Raw genomic sequence first — 15,041 nt, 5'->3', positions numbered from 1 at the left:
AATACATATGAATTCCATCAAATCACATATATCTATCCAATCATGAAATCAATAAGGACAATACCATCATCTATATAAATCATCAAAGTAGCATAAGTCCACATAATCATAAAGCAACTGAAACACATGTCACAACCTATTCATAATCCACTTAATCATCAAGAAGAATCTAAATAGGTCTAATAGGTCTAAATATGTCTATCAAGCATGAAATAAAAGTCTAGTCGAGGAGGGGAACTACATGAAAATTGATCTTAGCAAATTCCCCACTGCCAAGTGGAGACTTGGCCAAGCCCAAAATTTTCCACTTGACATTTTGGTGAGCCCGACTCCTTACATCCTTAATTATGATTTTTGTTTTCATATCTGAGTGTATGCAATTTAAAATTCAAATTTTCAATTACAAGTTTAATTTCCTTACAATTTTTTAAAATTTAGAGGTTGAATTCACAAAAACCCTAATTTTTAGATTCAAAATTGAGCTTGTCATTTGTCTAAATTGGATTGAATATTTCAGATCTAATAACTTTTCAATTTTGCAATTCAAGTTTTTATTTACACTTTCAATTTTCAAAATTTTAAAAAATTACATAGTTAAATCACAAAACCCTAATATTTATTTTCAAAATTGACCTTGTGGATTGTGTAGATCTTGAATTATTTTCAGATTTGGGTCTTTGCTTCAATTTCAAAATTTATTTTCCCTCCTTACAACATTCAATTTTTCAAATTTAAATTTTTAAAATTAAGCGGTTTATGCAACAAACTCTAATTTTTAAAATTAAATTAATCTTGTACAAATTCAAATTTTCCTTTAAGCATTTAATTAGTTCAATTAAATATAATGTCTCTTGTTGCCCCTCTAAACATCATAAAAGTTGGCCCTTAAGTGTGCCCTTTTTTGTTCTTCCTTCAATTAATCATTTTATCATTCATCCTAAGTGTGTACTATTTCGACTTTCAAGGATTATTTTTGCATATCTAGACATCTCCAATTACCATATCCTTCTGGAATTCGCATTAAAATCACAACATCTTGCTTCCCTGAAAATTTGGTAAAAAATTGGTCAAACCATGTATTCGGAGTGTGTTGCTACCACCCTGGTCCTGACTTTTTCTACTCAAGTTTTGGGAGCCTATTTTGTCAATATTTTACTCCGAAATTCCAGAGATTTGTGAAAATTTATTTATTTTAGGTCACCCTAAGGTCAAAAAAAAATCTGAATTTCAACATTTCCATTTTCAATTTAAATTTTAAAATTGAGTGGTTAACTACATATACCCTAATTTTTAAAATTAAATTGATTTTCTCAATATTTCAACATTTCAAAATTTCAAAATTTTAATTAAGAGGTTAGATTTGGACAACCCTAATTTTAATTTTGATTTTCCCTCCTTTCAAACTTTTAAAATTAAGAGGTCATTTTCAACCATAAGTTTAAATTCAAATTTCTATCTTCTAGGGGATAATTTCAAATTTAATTTTAAAATTCTAATTCCTAGGGGACTACATTATTCTTTCCAATTTCTTTTCCCTAGTGCATGAGTTTTACTACTATTAGTCCTACCTATAGTATCCCCATTAGAAGAAGTTGTTGAATTAAGGATGCCTAAGGTTTAATTACCAAGGAAATGGAGCCTAATTTGGCTAGCTTTTTCAATGAGGATATTGGTGGTTCTTCTAATCCTATAGATATTTCCATTTACCCTCTTGATAATTCTCACAATGAGGAGGATTTACTAACTAGAGTATCCATTGACCAATTGGCAAAGGTGGACAATCAATTTGAAAATCTTCAACAATGGATGAGTCAAGAATACTTGGAAAGTGAAGCTCCCATATTGATTGAAGGATTAAAAATAACGATTCAAAGTGATAAACATGGTGTTGATATCTTGCATGGTATTTCTCATTTGTTGATTCTAATATCATGCCTATGAAGAGTTATACTCAAAACCTAGGTTGTTCACAACCTCCTAGTCAAGAAAATCATTCCATTCCTTTGACAACTCCTATGACTAGTGTTCCTACCTTCACATCAAATATCATGGCTACCTCTACACAAAATTTTATACTTACAAATGTTAGTCATGGGGGAAATACCTCTTCTTTCATTTCTCCTACCATGAATGTTCCCTTTGTTACCCAATCACATTCACCACCCATAAATGTTAGTCAAGGGGGAAACTTCTTCAATCACAATTCCTTTATTCCTCCTATGAGTCTTCCATGTGTTACCCAATCTTCTCTATTACCTACTTATCATAGTGTCCCGCTTGCTTATTCTCAATTTATTCCTTCATTCAACAATATTACTCCACTTTCCTAGTCCAACATATCTAATTTCTATCCTTCTATCTGTTAGGTCCCAGAGACAACTGAGAGGAGGGGGGGGTGATTCAGTTGTCTAATAAATTTAAACAAAAAACAACTTAACCAACCTTAATGCTTAATACCAGTAAACCAAACTTTATGCCGGTAGAGAGTTTATCAGTTAATTGCAGTATCAGAAAAGATTAATGCATGAAACAAAAAGACAATAACATCCACAACACATAACACCAATATGTGTACATGGAAACCCTGTAAGGGGAAAAACAATGATGGGAAACCTTACCCAGAATCAGATGATACTACTGTAGATAGTATGTGTATACAAATGGGGTTTGCACATGCAGAAAGGTCAAGCGCTTAGAGCTCACTACTCAAACACAAATAGGAGTTACATTGAGTACAATTGGATGGTTAAATCCAATAATGATGTACTACTCAAAATAGCATCTTCATATGCTAGATTCAGTACCGATTCAGTTCTGATATGTCTTCACAAAAACCTTCCTTCAACCTTCAAATGATGTCTATGTGTATAGCTCTATTTATTCTTGCATATACCAAATTACAATCCTTCTCACATTCGCATACCGATCTTACAAATAAGATCTTACATTTATACCATAACATAAGACCAATTTTAGTAGGTCGGCTCTAAAAGATATTACAATAAAATCAATTACAAATAAAACAATATCTAATGCATGATGTTAGCTCAATGCATTTACAATAACAACAAAATCATCTCCATAGCATGTCATGCTGATCTAGAATAGATAAGCCTGTTGGTGCTTATCCTGGACCCATTTGCCGATAACAACAAATATGCAAACTCGAATATACCAATGAATAAATCTTCAAGATAAAGTGTCTAAATGATGTCTTCAACATAACCAAGTGTTTTCCATGTCATTCCAAGTGCCGATGAACAATATATCCTATTGGTGTATGTACCAGATATTGGTGACTGTACATAAGTCACTTGCTTGTCGGTGAACATTGCCAATTCTCCATGTGCCAGAGTTGATAAATTATTAATAGGTGTTGACATCAATGAAAAAACCATATCAACATATCCAAAATACCAAAAATCTTCCCCTTTGGCATTGATGTCAACACAAGATGGAAAAACCATCAAAGTGCCAAAACAGAAATGCCAAATACCAAAAACCAACAATCTCCCAAAAAGAGATCAAAACCAAAAATCAAAATTTAGGTACAGAGAGTAATCAATCTCTCCCCCTAGGAGTAGCATGTGTTATTCCATGTCAATCTCTCCCCCTTTGACATCAAATGCCAAAGCAATACAAAAATCAAGTTCAAATACAAAATACCAACTTATTTAGTATACCAACTACTCCCCCTGAGAAGTAGCTCTCCTCATCAAAAGCCGGAGTAAAAGATTTCTCTATTAGTTCTGCCGGTTAATGACAAACATCAACTGTCTAAGTCTCTACCGATGGGGGTATGACCCCAAGCTGATCTCTGAGATATTCAAAAGTCTCCTTAGGAAAAGGTTTAGTGAAAATATATGCAATCTGCTCTTTAGTATTTACATAAACCAGTTTTACTTCTTTTGCTTCAACATTCTCCTTTAGAAAATGCAGTTTGATAGAAACATGTTTAGTTTTAGAATGTAGTACCGGATTCTTAGATATATCAATTGTTGCAGTGTTATCACAATAGATAGTTATAGGTTCCTTGCATTTTACCTTTATGTCCTTCAACATTTTCTTAAGCCATAATACCAGTGTACAGTTAGTTGCTGCTGTAACATATTCTGATTCTGCTATTGATAAAGATGTGCAACTTTGTTTCTTACTTAACCAAGAAATTAATCTGCTTCCAAGAAAAAATGCTCCGCCAGTGGTGCTTTTTCTATCATCTACATCTCCTGCCCAATTTGCATCTGTGTATGCACATAATTCAAAGTTTTCATCTCTAGGATACCATAAGCCAAGATTTGTAGTGCTTTGTAAGTACCGAAAAATCATTTTTATTGTCGATTCATGATTTTCTATAGGATTAATATAAAATCTTGAAACAATACATACTGCATTCATAATATCAGGTCTTGTTTGTGTTAAATATAGTAAACCTCCTATCATAGATTTGTACCTAGGCGGATTAATAGGTGTAGATTCATCCCTTAGTGATAATTTGTCATTTTTAGTCATAAGTGTGCTTACCGGTTTAGCATTTTCCATCCCAAATTTATTTAGTAACTCCTTCAAGTACTTAGATTAACTCAAGAATATGCCTTTATCAGTCTATGAAATATGCAATCCTAAAAAGAATTTTATCTCTCCAATCATAAACATTTCAAATTTTTGCCACATTTCAATAGAAAAGTCTTTACGTAATCCATCTTCTCCTCCAAAGATTATATCATCAACAAAAACTTCTATAACCAAGATGACATCATTAGTCACTTTATATTATAAATTGTTGTCAGCATTACCTTTAGAAAAACCAATCTTTAAAAGATATTTATCCAATCTAGCATACCAAGCTCTTGGAGCTTGCTTCAACCCATACAAAGCTTTCTTTAACCTGGAAACTGTATCTTTGTTATTTGTCAAAGAAAATCCATCAGGTTGCTCAATGTAAACTTCTTCTTCAAGATCTCCATTTAGAAATACACATATAATATCTATTTGATATACTTTATAGTTCTTGTGTGCTGCAAAAGCCAAGAATAATCTGACTGCCTCAATTCTAGCTACCGGTGCAAAGGTTTCATTATAATCAATTCCTTCTTTCTGAGAATATCCCTGGCACACCCATTTTGTTCCAATTTTATTTTTGTCTTTAGGCCAGGGAACTAATGTCCATGAGTTATTCTTTTCAATTTGTTCTAATTCTTCTTCTATAGCTTTAATCCAATGTTTATCTTCACATGCCTTATTAATTGATGTTGGTTCAATTTGAGAAATAAGACATACCTCTTCATTTTCTAGTCTTCCTCTTATCATAACTCCTTGATATTTGTTCCCAATTATCTGATTTTCAGAGTGGTTCAATCTTACATACCGGGGTGTCTTTGTTTGATGTTGTTCCTCAATTACAGTGGAATTTTCAGATGATACCAGTGTAACTGGATCTTCATTCTGTGCCAGTGTGTTCAATGTAGGTTCATTTGTTAGTATCTCTATTGCTGGTTCAGAGTCTATATACCTTGAAGTTCCTCTAAACTATTCATCAAACTTCACATTTGTACTTTCAACAATTTTGTGCAATCTCTTGTTAAAACATCTATATGCCTTGCTCTTAGATGAATAACCAAGAAATATTCCTTCATCACTTCTAGGATCAAATTTGCCAATATACACATCTCTTCTAATATAGCATTTACTTCCAAATATTCTGAAATATTTAAGAGTAGGAGTAATACCAAACCATAGTTCATGAGGGGTCTTACCAGTTTCACCTTTGATGTGAACTTTGTTGAGTGTGTAGAGTGTTGTGCTTACTGCCTCTCTCCAATATACATGCGATAGTTTTGCTTCTGATAACATACTTCTAGCAACATCCAAGATAGTTCTATTTTTCCTTTCTACAACTCCATTTTGCTGTGGTGTCCCGGGTGCTGATAACTATCTTCTGATTCCATTCACTTCACAGAATGTATTAAATTCCTTAAATGTGAATTCACCTCCTTGATCTGATCTCAAACATTTGATTTTCTTACCGGTTTCATTTTCTACCATCACCTTGAATAGCTTGAATTTCCCAAGTGCTTCTGATTTTTCTCTGAGAAAAGTAACCCAACACATTCTAGAATAGTCATCAATGATTAGCATGAAATATCTATCTACTTGTAAGCTTTTAGTTCTAGTTGGACCGCATAAATCAGTATGAATTAAGTCAAGAGCATTATTGGATTTTTCTAGAATACTTTTAAAAGATGCTCTAACTTCTTTTCCAAATTGACATTCCTTACATACCGGATTGTGAGGTTTAACATTCTTAGGTAAATCTCTAACTGCTTTAGTTGTACTAATTTTCACAATGCAATCAAAATTTACATGACAGAGTCTCTTATGCCATACCCAACTTTCATCAATATGTGCAATCAAGCATGTCTTTTCATTGTTATTCAAATGAAAGATATTATCTCTAGTTTGATTACCGGTTGCAATTTCCAAACTAGTTTTGTTAATAATTTTGCATTTCCCATTCTTGAATTGTAACTGAAATCCTTTTTCAACTAATTGACCAACACTCAATAGATTATGCTTTAAACATTCAACATAGTAAACATTGTCGGTATTATTCTTATCATCAAGAGATATAGTACCTTTTCCTTTGATCAAACAAGCTTTATCATCTCCAATTCTTACTAGACCTCCATTATGTTCCTGAAAAGTCAAGAATTTACCTTTATCACCAGTCCTATGATGTGAGCATCTTGAATCAATGATCCATTCATCCTTAACTTCAACTTTAGCTGCCAAGGCCCACTCTACCGATTGAACAGTAGGTGTCGATTGATCTTATGTTATAGCAACAAAGACCCATCCATTGTCTGCCAGATCCTCATCAAAATCATTAGTGACTCCTTCATCAGCAAGATAACAAGATTTGTCTTTATTCTTCTTAAATCTACATCTCTGATATTTAGGGTTAGGTCTGTATGTTCTTCTAGCTTCTTCTCTCAATATTGCATGTCTATCAGGGAATCTTGAAGCCATATGACCAATCTTATTATAGTTAAAACATTTAAAGGGTTCTTTACCTTCATAATTACTTCCAAATGGACCTTTAGGCATTTTCCTTGCAAATAGTGCTTCAAGTTCTTCAAGTTCTTCATTTTCTCTCCTGCTTTCTTCAAGTTCTTTTGCATAAAAGGCTTTCCAATCAGATTTTTCAAATGATGGTGCAGATGATGTTGATGCCTTAAAAGATAAATTTGTCTTTATAGTAGCAATAGGACCAAATTCCTCAATTTCAAAAGCTGAAAGTTTTCCAATCAATGTGTCCCTAGTTACTGATGTATTAAGCATTGTTCTTAACTCATTTATAGTAGTAAATTTCATTTTTTATGTCGATGGAAATCCTCTTAAAACTTTTGAAACAATTTCATCTTCACTTAAGGTTCCTCCACAACATTTAATACCCAAAACAATTTCATTAACTCTTTCCATAAAAGCAGGAATCCTTTCATCTTCTTCCATTTTCAGATTTTCATACCTGACCCGGAAGCTTTCAAGTTTTGCAATTTTGACTGTGGAATCTCCTTCATTCAATGTTTCCAAATGGTCCCAAATAGCTTTAGCGGTAGATCTATCAGATAATCTAATGATTTGCTGATCTGATAATGCACTCAAAAGTGCTTCCCTTGCTTTGCAATCATTTTCCTCATCTTTAGCCAAGTTAGGTGGATTAGGTTGACTTTGAGTAGGAGCAGTATAGCCATTCTTTGTAACATCCCAAATGTCCTTTTCAATGCAATTCAGATGTGTCTCCATCCTGATCTTCCATATGCCATAGTTGGTTCCATCAAGTTTAGGACTGTCCTTCCTGAAACAGTTAGAAGATATTGGATCTCCTCAAGCTGTTAAACTTCTACAAAAAGAGGACTAGGCTCTAATACCAATTGTTAGGTCCCAGAGGAAATTGAGAGGGTGGGGGTGAATCAGTTGTCTAATAAATTTAAACAAAAAACAAATTAACCAACCTTAATGCTTAATACCAGTAAACCAAACTTTATGTCGATAGATAGTTTATGAGTTAATTGCAATACCAGTAAAGATTAATGCATGAAATAGAAAGACAATAACATCCACAACACATAACACCAATATTTGTATGTGGAAACCCTGTAAGGGGAAAAACCATGGTGGGAAACCTTACCCATAATCAAATGATACTACTGCAGATAGTATGTGTATACAAATGGGGTCTGCACATGTATAAAGGCCAAGTGCCTAGAGCTCACTGCTCAAACACAAATAGGAGTCACACTGACTACAATTGGATGGTTAAATCCAATAATGATGTACTGCTCAAAATAGCATCTTCATATGCTGAATTCAGTACCAGTTTAGTTATGATATGTCTTCACAAAAACCTTCCTTCAACCTTCAAATGATGTATGTGTGTATAGCTCTGCTTATTCTCACATATACCAAATTACAATCCTTCTCACATTGGCATACCGATCTTACAAATAAGATCTTACATTTATACCATAACCTAAGACCAATTTTAGTAGGTCGGCTCTAAAAGATATTACAATAAAATCAATTACAAATAAAATAATATCCGATGTATGATGTCGGCTCAATGCATTTACAATAACAACAAAATCATCTCCATAGCATGTCATGTTTATCTAGAATAGATAAGCCTGTCAGTGCTTATCCTGGACCTATTTGCCGATAACAACAAATATGCAAACTCGAATATACCAATGAATAAATCTTCAAGACAAAGTGTCCAAATAATGTCTTTGACATAACCAAGTGTTTTCCATGCCATTCCAAGTGCCGATGAACAATATATCCTATCGGTCTGTCTACTAGATATCAGTGACTGTACATAAGTCACTTGCTTGTTGGTGAACATTGCCAATTCTCCAAGTGCCAGAGTTGATAAGTTGTTAATAGGTGTTGACATCAATGACAAAACCATATCAACATATCCAAAATACCAACACTATCGAAGGTACAATCAATAGTCTAGCCCAAACAATGTCTTCCTTACAATAACAAATAGCTTCTATGAATCAATCCAAGTATAATGTACCCACATTTGATGTAACAAGCTCATGATCCAATGACATTCTTAGAGTCGTCCCTCCTAAACATGTAGAAGTCCCTCAATTGGAACTTTATAATGGAAAAGGTGAACCCTTAACTCATGTTAAAACATGCTAAACTTTGTGTATTGACTTTGCCCATGATCAAAGGTTGTTAGCAAAATTGTTTACTAGAACATTTAGGGATAGAGGTTTTCAATGTATTGTTATTTTCCTCCTTATTCTATTACTTCTTTCCAATAACTGGCTAATGTTTTCATTCAACAATTTCACAATAACATTGGTCCTAAAGTTACTTTGACTGATTTGACGCATTGTAAACAAGGAATTAAAAAAAAAGTGATTGATTTTATTGGTAGATATAAGAATTTGTATTCTCAAATTTCTTTTCCCATGCTTGATTAAGATATTCAAAAGATTTTCATTGCTAATTTACAAAAATATATTAGGGATAAACTTCTCTGAATTGAGATTACTTCCTTTCCACAGTTGTGCGCATTACTTAACAATTATCAACTGATTGTGAGTCAATTGGAACAATCATCTCCTTGCATGGCTTTGAGTGATAAGGGTGATAGTCTCAACAACCATTTGTGAAGTTTAAAACAAACAAGGGATTCTTCAGATTCAATAATAACACTCAAGTAGCAACCACTATAGGTGTGCCTCCTTTGTATAAATTATTTAAAAGAGAAAAAGAGTTTACTCCTTTGAATGAATGTTTGCATAGAATTATGTCTCAGTTAATACAAAGAAATGTGTTAAAACTTACCCAAATCAAACCAATCAACCCATCCAAGACAACTTCACCTTACTTTGATGCTAAATATTTTTGTCAATACAATCATTGGCCTGGTCATAATACTGAGAAGTGTTATTCATTGAGAAGTAAGATTCAAGAATTGATTGATAACAATAATATATCTATGGCAGGTGTGAATGATAAAGGAAACAAATATGTAGATCCTCCTAATCAGAACCTTCAATTTTTACTGATCCTTTACCATCCCATTCCACTAATGTGATTCAGATTGATCATCTTTCTTTCTCTCCCAATGATGTGACCCTTGAATCTAATATGTGGTGAACCTTGTAGATCAACAAGGACCTCCTAAGGATTTGCGTATAACATTTGATCCTAGTGATACCATTAAGGAACCTAATGGCCCATTATACATAAGTGCCAAAATCAAAGGTATACCCACTAGAGGAATGCTTATTGATCCTTCTTGCATGGTTAATGTGATAAATGAAGAAATAATTTTTACTTTGCAATTGCATCAAGTGATATATGTGTTGGTATTTTGATGATGTTTTGATTGTCATTGATGGACACACACTTTCTTGATGTATGAGTTATGCTCAACCGGTAATTATTCCAACCGGTATTGTGTATTATTGAATGTATAGTCTTTAGACTATCAGTATTTTGCAAAAGATGTTTACCGGTCACAGATTGACTAAAGATCTCAAGCAGTATGAAGACCCCAAGTGGTTCGAGGATCACAAGCGGTATGAAGGACCCAAGCAGTTGTTAACTTTTGATTGGAACACTACGATCTACTAGTCTTCATTTTTGACAACCAGTAATTAGTATATTGTATTAACTGGCATTACTCTCTGATGAGTTACCAACCGGTATTTCTATAATGTGTGATGCGTTATCATCCACCAACACTTTGGGAGTGATTTTGTGTTGTGTTACCAAATGTGTCTAGATGCACTGAACCTAGGAACATGTAGTCTAATCCTATTGGACCGACATGAAATCAGTTTCCTTATAAGGACATCATGTCTAGGGTTTGCATGTATGAGAGAGAGAATGAAAGATAGAATAAAAAAGGTTATGTGTTATCATAGTAGAGAAGATTAGGTATGTGTGAAGAGATAGAGTGTGGAGATATTGAAGACTAAAGTAATGCTGAAAAGAATTAACAATGAGCTTTCAAGGATCTAACTAAGCATACTATGCTATTATCTAGATCATTCACTTGTTGATTACTATTATCTTCGACAAGTCTGAAACCCTTAACCGAGTAGGCCCAACAAAGTCTTTGTAAATCTTCTAACAAGCTGGTTCACAACTGTGGATCTAAAATCCTTTAACAAGGTAGTCTTTAATAAGACTCATCTCTTAATAGAGATCTAGATTCCTAACAGGATCTGTTCTAGTGAAGAACATTGTATGACCTTAACTGGTCTGGTTTCTACTCTGCAGATAGTTACTTGTGAGTTTCTACTCACCATGGTTTTTCCCATTTGGGTTTCCATGTCAAATATCTTGTGTTATGGTGATTGTTCTCTTGTGGGTGAATTCTTTGCTTGCTATTTGGTTTGCATTTATCTTAACCGGTTTATTAGTGAATCTGTTGCACTGGTTATCTGCTAAATTTTTAAAGAGTTTGTTTACAGTAATTTTTTGTATACTAATTCACCCACCCCTCTTAGTATTCATTAATTGGTATCAGAGCCAACCTTTCTATAAGTCTAACCACTTGGAAGGAGATATGGGGGAATAGAGTGCAAGGGAACTTACTCATCTTCTCACTCGAACTAAGAGAGCCTATGATGAACTCAAAGTCAAGTATAAAGCCTCTTTGGCCAAGAGAAAAGAGCATGCTAAAAAACTAATGGAACTTACTAAAAATATCTCTTCTGATGAAGGTGACATGGATGCCCTAGTTGAAGAAGTTGAAAAATTGAATGAATCTAAAACCAATCTGAGAAAGGAGTTGGAAGGACTGACTATCAGAATATGTCAAGATCTTGAGAATAGAAGGAAGGCTGAAGATCTAGTAAAAGACAAAGATCATGAGACCTCCAAGTTGAAGCAAGAAATCAGTACCCTTACTGCTCATCTCCAAGAGAGTAATGTGAAAAAAGAAGAAATGCAAGGTGAACTAAACATGGCTATTTCTGAGAATGCAACCTCGATGGAATCCAATGCTGATATTTCCAAGGAACTTACTGAGTCAAAGGAGATACTTGCCAAATTCAATAAGAGTACTGTTAAGCTAGAACAAAAGCTGGAATCAGCAAAGCTAGTAAAGAATACCATTGGACTTGGTTTCTTTGGGTATGAGGAAGGTGAGACCTCTGGAACAAAAGTTGAAGCATCAAAGAAGCAAATGACATCCAAGGATAAAGGTAAGCAAAAATTTAAACCTATTTGCTTTAATTGTCTCAAAGAAGGGCATACTGCTAATGTGTGTAGAAGCAAGACCTACAAAAATTTTCCTTATTTTATAAACAATAAGCCTAGATCCAATAGATTCAATGGTAACTATTACGCATGCAACAAGTTTGGGAATAGAGCATTTGAATGTAGGTCTGTTTTGCACAACACTGGGAGATATCCTCCAAGGACTCAAGGAGTTATCCCAGAACCTTCTATGAACTGAAATCCCAACTGGTACAATACCTATGACCATCGGCCAGGTGGTTATCAAGCGACTACTATTTGGAGAGAAACTTGTTTGATCTGTCATGGTAGCAGTCACACTGCTGCAACATGCAAAAGGAAGAATGAAAGTATGAATAATGGACCATGGAGAACACCTGGAATGGTATGCTATCATTGCAACAAACTGAGACACACTACCAAAACTTGCAGACTAAGAAAGAACCTATTGGATGATAAACCAATCACTCTAGAAGGGAAGATTGATGCTAAAACCGTTCAAGTGGAAATGAATAAAACTTGGAGAAAGAAATCAGAAGAAGAGTCACAGGATGAACCGGTTTCTGCACCTAGTGTGGAAGTCTTTGAACTGGCAAACTGAGCTTTAGAAAATCTTAGGGGGAACATATTGGTGAAATATTTCAAACCCCTGATTTGTATCGTAAAGACCTTAACTAGTATATGTTACATGTCAATCGGTAGAAGATTCGAAGTAGTAAAAGGCAAAATTAGGGTTTGTGCCCTAACAGTGATGCATTTATTATGGTAGGTGAGAGTTGTTTAAAGGGGATTTTCATCATCATTATCACTTATCAGTTTTTGAGAGAAGAATTTTCAAGAGCAAAGCAACAAAGAGAGATTCATCTAGCGATTCAAAGTGAATTCAAAAATCTTGCAGAGGAATCTAGAGATCTTTTTCAATCTATCAGTGAAGAACACTAAGCGGTAATCTAGCAACTGAAGTGGTGTATTGTGGGTGACATTGGTAAACCCTAAATTTTGGATTGTGAAGGTATTTTTTGAAATTCTTACTTATCATTTGATCATGGCTTTTGCATCACACTCTAGTTCTAGTGCACTTGTAGATTCAACCAATTTTCTTCTAAAGAAAATGAAATACAATGCCCTATCACAAAGTCCTGCCGGAGTTATTATCAAGGAAGACATTTCAGGGTATAGAGACTGTAAATTGGAAGACCTAAGATCCCTAGTGATTCATTCCTAGCTAAGTCTGTTCTATGGGGATGACAAGAAAATCAAACCTGAGTATAGTATCCTTGAAAAGATGAAACTACACAATGTGGTATATTTTCTGGAAGAGTTCATAGAAGATCATATTCGCATCATCCTTAGTAGAGTGCATAGTGATGAGATGTACCTCAAGCAGACCCATGACATCACATCGGAAGCAATTTATGCCATCACCAGTTTCTACAAAATTGGAGAGGTACCAACTTTACAGAAGGTCACCAAAACTGAAATGACAAAGCTCACTAGTTCTATGAGTGACCAATGGGTGATGACCATCAACACCATTAAAGATGATCTGGTGAAATATGCTTGCATGGTGATTGGTTACTGGATGTTTTATGCCAATAGAATGAATTTTGTCCCTGCTGCTGCAGTGAATGCCGCTTACAGGATGATCAAGGAAGACACTACATTTGACCTATGTACCTGTCTACAGAAGGAATTGTTGTTAAATTTGAAGTCCATCAAATAGGACAATTCTCTAAGGTTCAGGTTTTCCCAACTTCTGGTTGGCTTATTCTTTTATTTTCAAGGTTATTTCCCTAGAATAGGTGATGTGCAATGGTCTATTGAGCTACCGGTCTCCAAACAAATTAAGGAAAGTCTACAAGTAGTGGGAACTACATATCCTAAGGTTCTGAATAAATATTTTGATGAATTCAAGTAGAAGATGAGCCAAAGAATAAGGATATCTGGTGATATTATGAAGAAGTATGAAGATGACATCTGCTTCACAATAAGGATTGATGACTACATAATGAAAGCAGTGGAACCGAGAAAGAAAGTAGTTGGCCCTATGGGGTATGAAGTGATGTATGACATGTTGATTGGGTATGCCTCTACCTTACTTGCCTCTCCACTGAATGCTAAGAAAAAGAGAACTTGTACCTACTTAGAAAGGGTCACATCGGTTGAAGAACCAAAACAAAAAAAAGGACAAAGCAGTGCCATCGGTATCTGCATCAGTTACCTCTGCCAGTCTGAAAGTGACTAAGTGGTCACTAGCTAAGAAGAAACCTAAGAAGTTATTTGAGAGGAAGCAGAAAACCAAAACCAACTCACCGGAGTAAGAGGACACTAAACTAGAGATTCAAACAAAGAAGACAAGGCAATCAAGAAAAAAGAATAAGTCTACCAGTAATGTACCTGCAACCTCTACACCAGTAAATATTGTTATTTCTTCTTATAAGCCAATGACACATTGTGAGAGGACAATTAAGAATATTAAGAGAAAAGTGCTTGATGATTTAAAGGAATATTTTGATGATTTTAATGATAGTGAGAAAGAGGAGGTAGAATAGGAAGTCATTAAATACTTATGTGTTAATGATTGGTCACCATCTGAGATTAGACCGGTTACAACATATTATTTGTATAATTCTTTAGATAACAAGTGGCACATTGCCATTGAAAGAGAATAGGAGATCAGAGAGAAAATTTTTGCACAATACTTTCCTGATGCTTCAAATTCTGAATTATTTGAAATAATGGATAAGAACAAAGGAATCTTCTTC

Source organism: Cryptomeria japonica, chromosome 7, assembly GCF_030272615.1.
Source record: "Cryptomeria japonica chromosome 7, Sugi_1.0, whole genome shotgun sequence".
NCBI classification, from domain to species: Eukaryota; Viridiplantae; Streptophyta; class Pinopsida; order Cupressales; family Cupressaceae; genus Cryptomeria; species Cryptomeria japonica.
Note: the sequence above shows the minus strand (reverse complement) of the source record.